Raw genomic sequence first — 6,000 nt, forward strand, 5'->3', positions numbered from 1 at the left:
CCCTTAACTGCTGAGCCATCTCTCCAGTTCCCTCCCCTAATTCCACAGCTCCCTGAGCCGTGGAGGCAAAGCCTCCATCCTCGTGCTCATTTGCTTCCAGGTAGCTTCTTTTTTGTTTGTTTGTGTTTTTGTTTTCCGAGGCAGGGTTTCTCTGTGTAGCCCTGACCATCCTGGGCACTAGCTCTGTAGACCCAGCTGGTGTCATACCCCCGGCGATCTCTTGCCTCCCTCTGCCTCCTGTATGCTGGGGTAAAGAAAGGGTGCGCACCACCAGCGCCTGGCTGACTCCAGGTAGCTTTTAACTGGCCGCATTAACTATTTTATTTTATAAAACAAGACTGTGGGAAGGCAGCGTTTGCAGAATGTACACGAGAAAACGAGTCCGTTTTTGGAAATTGTTGTGGATAGAACCGTGTTTCTGTTTTAATCCCAGGTGTGGGACTGATCCTGATGGTCCACAGCAGCAAACTATTTCCCTCGTGCAGGTTTTAAGAGGGCTCTTTGCCAGCTGCAGACAGTTTAAATCTGAAGGCTCTGGAGAGAATAAATGCCAAAGCCCAGAGAGTGTGGAGGAACTCTGAGGAAAAAAAAAAAAAAAAAGCTGCTGCTGGTTCCCTCTGCGGCTCCTGTTGCTGTTTCTTAAGTAAGCCAAGAAGTTGGAGGTCTCCTGAAACCAGGATTGGACTGGCTCCAAGGAACCCAAGACCCTAACCAGCAGGAAGCAGCTAAGAGAACTGCTCCCCTTTTCCTATTAACCCTTTCTCTCTCCTACCTGGAGTTGGGGTGTTGGAAGGGCTCAGGATGGAGTAGGGAGAAAGAGATATAAAAAATATGTAAATAAAAGAGTTTTTTGTTTTTGTTTTTGTTTTGTTTTAAGTATGCCAACAGGAAATCATTCACACTTTTGAAAATGAAATACGGGGACAGGCTTCGGGATCGGGACCTTACGAAATTCTGTGTGTTATATTTGTAGCCTGTGCTGCTTTCAAGTAAAGTTTCCAAATAATTGGGCTGACGAGGTGGCTCCGTGGGTGAAGGCACTTGCTGCCTAAGCCTGACACCCCAAGCCCCAGCCCCAGTGCCCACAGAAGGAGGGAACCAACTCCACTGACCTGTCCTCTGACCTCCACATGGGCATCATGAGTGCAAATGTGTGCACACCCATAAAATAGGTAAACAAAAATTTTAAATACTTCTGAATAGTTTTTTGTTGATATAAAAAGTAGAAAAACAGCCCAAACTACATGATCAAAATAGCAACCCCACCCCTCCCTAAATCCAAACAAAATAAGTAAATATATAAGGCCGGGTGTGGCTCAGTGGTGCTGAAGGACTGATTGTCCACGTAGATGCCCGAGGGGCTTTTGATTTGTTTACATGTATTTACTTATGTGTGTGGTGCGGGGGGTGGGGCATTTGTGTATATTGTGTAGATGTATGTGGTATGTATGTGTGTGGGTGTGGTGTGTTTGGGGGTGGGGGGAGGGCTTCACAAAGCTCCAGCGGAGCCAGCTGGAAAGAATCTCCTGACTTCTGTCACAGTGTTGCTGTTTGACAGTTTCCCAACTTCTTTTGCCCACGGTAGAAGAAGGAAGAGGAGGGCCAGGAGGAAGAGAAGGAGGAGGAAGAGGAAGAAGGAAAAGAAAAAGAGAGGAAGTTCAATCTTATTTTGTGTGGTGGGAAAAAAAAATCCTGGTCAAATTGCCTAAATGTGTTTTTTGTGGGAATTTAGAAAAAGCCAGCAGAAGCCCTGCTGTGTTAGGAGTCATTATGGTTCTCAAAAATGGATACGGTATTGAAAAATAAAAGATCAAAATGCTCCAATAGACTACCATCCCCCTGAGGAATGTTATGGCAAGTGGGTTGGAAGAGCTATGCAACTCCAAACTTTTGACCCACTGATACCAAGGAAGTAATAATCCAAAAAAGGGAAAAATATAATTTTTGCAAAAACATTCACATGCTATTTATAAGAGCAAAACCTGGAACCAGTCCAAATGCCAAATAAGGGGACGGCTTGTCACAGGGGCCTAGGCAGCCCCAGGACTCAGCTCTCAGGGTCAGGGGTGAAGCCTTAGAGATTCTGATACGCTGGACTATTGGAAGTGACGAGGACATTGTAAAGTGCGTGCCAGTGCAGAACCACAGTACTGCTCAGGGATGGACAGTGATGAGGCCTTCGGGGAAGGTGCAGTGATTTGCCATGTCCTCCACAGGCCTGGACGTCTGGCCAGTTACAGATGGTTGTGATGTACTTTGTGCACGCTGGGATTCGAACTTGGGTCCTCTGGACAAACAGCTAGTAGTGCTCTTTACCTCCAAACCATCTCTCCTGACTCCGTTTTAAATTGTTGACTAATGCATAAGTGTGCGTGTCACCATGGGATGTGGGAGGTCAGAGGATAATTCGTGGAAATCAGCTCCTTCCTTCCCATGATGTGGATCCTGGGGATCAAAGTCAAGCCTGAGGCGTGAGGACAAGAGCCTGTACACACTGAGCCATCCCACTGGTACTATTTATTTATTGAATTTATTCATCTCTTTTGAGACAGGCTTTCCTGTGGCTTAAGCTGGCCTCAGGCTTGCTGGGTAGTCTGATGTGATCTTGATTTTATGATTCCCTGCCTCTCCCTCCCAAGCGGTGAGTTGCAGGTATGTGTCACCCCTGGAAGTTTTATATGGCGCTGAGGATCAAACTCAGGGTTTCTTCCATGCCAGGCAAGTGCTCTACCAGCCAAGCTATGTCCTCTGCCTTGTCTTCAAAGTAACATATCTCTAAAAGCCAGAAAGCAAGAACATGCCCACCGGAGGGAATGTTGCTACTTAATGTTTACATGTCAAGATGGACCTCGTTTTTTCTAGTGAATTCTTAATGTCAGGCAGTTTTTCAACCTGGAAGTTTTTTTGTTTTTTTTTCCTTCAAGGTTTACTTAGGCAGTAAAACATGAATAAATTGGGATTTCCTCATCAGTAACTAATGGAAATTATTCCAGCAGTATGGGCACTGAATTTTGTGGTAATGTGATAAAGAAGTAAGAGCTCAGGGATAGAACACTTGCCTGGCACATGCAAGGCTTTGGGTTCAGTTCCCAGCACTATAAAGAAAGGGAGAGTCTGGCAGAGAGGATGAAGAGGAGGAGGGGAGGGAGAAGGAGATGAGAAAAGAAAAAAAAAACCCACATAAATTAGGTATGGTAGCTCACCCCTGTAATACCAGCAGGTATGAGGATGAGGCAGGAGGATTGCAAGTTCTAGACCAGCGTGGGCTATATAGAGAGTTCCAGGCTAGGCTGGGCTATAGAGTGAAGAAAAGGAAGGAAGGAAGGGAGGGAGGGAGGGAGGAAGGAAGCAAGCAAGCAAGGAAGGAAGGAAGGAAGAACATGGGACCTGTTTTATCTCCTCCGGCTCTCTCTGGGAAGTCAGAGCAAAGTTATGCACCGTTTATCCTAACTCGGTTCTCTGCTGGTTCCTAGAAGAATGTGTTTTGTTTTGCTCGTTCTCCTTGGTGATTTCACAACAGTGTTAAGCACATCCAGGCCTTTGGGGAGACAGATGATCTCTCCCACTAACTCCTACAGGAGCAGGAGCTGGCTGTGTCAGACTTGGCTCATCTCACCCAAACTTTGCCCGAGATGCTCAGTCGACCTGGCGTCCAGAGCTGGCTGCAGCCGTGGGTGAGTCAGCACACAGGCGGGGGGGGGGGGGGGGGGGAGAGAAGGGGGAAGGCTTTGACCCTGGAGCCACGGTGTTCTGATTTGCCATTGCATATGCGATGACTCTGGTTGCTTTAACAGAAGGAAATATTTTTTTAATTTAAAGCATTAAATCTTTCAAGTAACATAGAACTGGAAGAGGGCTTTTTTGTTTGTTTGTTTGTTTTTTGTCAACTGTAGGGACGACCCGACCCCCCCTTTCTTCCCCTCAGAAGTTTGAGGTCCTCTTGAACTACGTGATAGGCCCAAGGCCAATCGAGGGAGGAGAGCCTGGCAAAGATTGGGGTTGTCATGTTCCCTTCTTTGAATCCGGTCTGATATCTCTCAGGATCCTACCCAAGGCTTCCAAACCGAGGGGCCCTCTGCAGGGGTGCCAGGGTGGCTTGCAGAGTCTGCAGGGACAGGCATGCACATCATCCCACCGTAGCTGGCAGGAGGGGTGAAACAGTCTGGTCCGGAAGACCTTGGCAGTTTAAAGACATGATCTGTACTGGCTACTTTTCTCACTGGTGTGGCAGAAAACCTGATAAAAACCAGCTGAAGGGAAGAAGGGTTTATTCTGAATCATGGTTTGAGGGAATGGTTCATCCTGTGGGAAGAGGTGGTGTATATGGCAGAAATCAAGAGGCAGAGAGAAATGAATGTTGGCGCTTGACGCCCTTTCTTCTTCTTCTTCTTCTTCTTCTTCTTCTTCTTCTTCTTCTTCTTCTCTAAAAATAAATAAGTATTCCCAGCACTTAGGAGGACACTTATTCGTGTCACTTGGGTTATTAAATTTGTTAAATCAATTTCTCTTTCTTTTTTCTGGGGGTGGTGGTGGTGTTTCTCTGTGTAGCTCTAGCTGTCCTAGAACTTGCTCTGTAGACAAGGCTGGCCTTGAACTCAGAGATCGTTCTGCCTCTGCCTCCCAGAGCGCTGGGATCGAAGGTGTGGGCTGCCACCACCCAATTACATCATGTTGAAGGTGGACCCAGTGGGGGACCATGGGTTGAAGGTGGAATTTAAGGGAAGGAGGGAAGTGAAAAGGTTCAACTCATACCACCAGAAGATGACCCGCCTGAGTCAAGGAATCTAGAATCCGTCCAGCAGCGAAGGGACTTTTGCTCTTCTCACCCTTGGAGAGACAGGAGTTGGAGAATGTTGGCCTCCAGGCAGAACACTGTTAACGGGCTTCATCGGGGCAGCTGGGAGTCCTCCCAAGACATTCTCAAGGTTGGGCCCGTTTACGTTCTGTCACAGAGGAGGCCTGGGGGGACTCATTAAACACTCACTTAACATTCCGGCCTCTCCTTCTGTCAGCTCTCTTCCATCTGTGTGCAGTTCTGCCCAGGGAGAATTGGTCTGGCGGGCCTGGGCAGTGATGGAGCGTGTGGATGGTCAGCTGAAGGAGGGCTCTGTCTGCGTCGATGTCTCGACTGAGACTTTCTGGAACTATGGGTGCTTGGCAGCCACCCACACCCCTGTGAGTAACTCCTCATGCATGCTTTGTAAGCCTAACAAACACATCCATCCTCCCAGGGTGGGCTTCAGCGGATTCATACTGTGGTCTCCCATTGGTGGGGGGCAGACATCTCTTCAGATCTCCCCGGGAGGGTTCATGGAACAGCAGTATAGCTAATAAGGGACTGGACCCAGGCTGGAGAGAAAACTCAGCAGTTAAGAGCACTGGCTTCTCTTTGTTAGAGGACCTGAGTTTGAGTCTGAGCTCCCGAGTGGTAACTCCCAGTTGTCTATAACTTCAGTTCTCATGGCCTCTGAAGTCAGTGCACACACGTGATATCCAGACATACAAGCAGGTAAAACAGCAGTACACATGCTATGTAAATAAAGACACATATATACTAAAGGGACAGAGAGAGAGAGCCCAATTCGGAAAGATTGAAGCAGTTTCCAAATTTGTTTTCTTTTTACCAAGCAGCAACATCTGGCAGCTACTAAACATTTCATGCCGGAATTTGATTTGTCTGTTCTTCCAGAGGTCCTGAGTTCAATTCCCACATGGTGGCTCCCAACCATCTATACTGGGATCTGATGCCCTCTTCTGGCCTGCAGGTATACATGCAGGCAGAACACTCATGCATAAAAATGAATAAAATCTTCTTTAAAATTTACATTTATGTATTTATTTAGTGTATGTATTTACGTGGGCTCACACATGCTATGGCATGTTTGAGAAGGTCAGAGGACAACTGGCAGGAGTGGGTCCTGGGGGTTGAACTCCAGCTGTCAGGCTTGGCAGTAAATTAAAAAGAAAAAGAAAAGAAAAGAAAAGAAATGTTGCAGGATA

At 47.2% G+C, this 6,000-nt stretch overlaps 1 long non-coding RNA gene across 1 annotated transcript; it reads left to right on the top strand.

Moving 5' to 3' along the window:
- Positions 1–2,382: 2,382 nt before the first annotated feature.
- Positions 2,383–5,784, top strand: LOC132655389 (uncharacterized). The gene is made up of 5 exons (XR_009593202.1): positions 2,383–2,510; positions 3,579–3,674; positions 4,759–4,925; positions 5,013–5,175; positions 5,632–5,784. It is a non-coding gene; the product is annotated as an uncharacterized LOC132655389 (long non-coding RNA).
- Positions 5,785–6,000: the final 216 nt, after the last annotated feature.

The sequence above is a fragment of the Meriones unguiculatus genome, chromosome 7, assembly GCF_030254825.1.
Source record: "Meriones unguiculatus strain TT.TT164.6M chromosome 7, Bangor_MerUng_6.1, whole genome shotgun sequence".
NCBI classification, from domain to species: Eukaryota; Metazoa; Chordata; class Mammalia; order Rodentia; family Muridae; genus Meriones; species Meriones unguiculatus.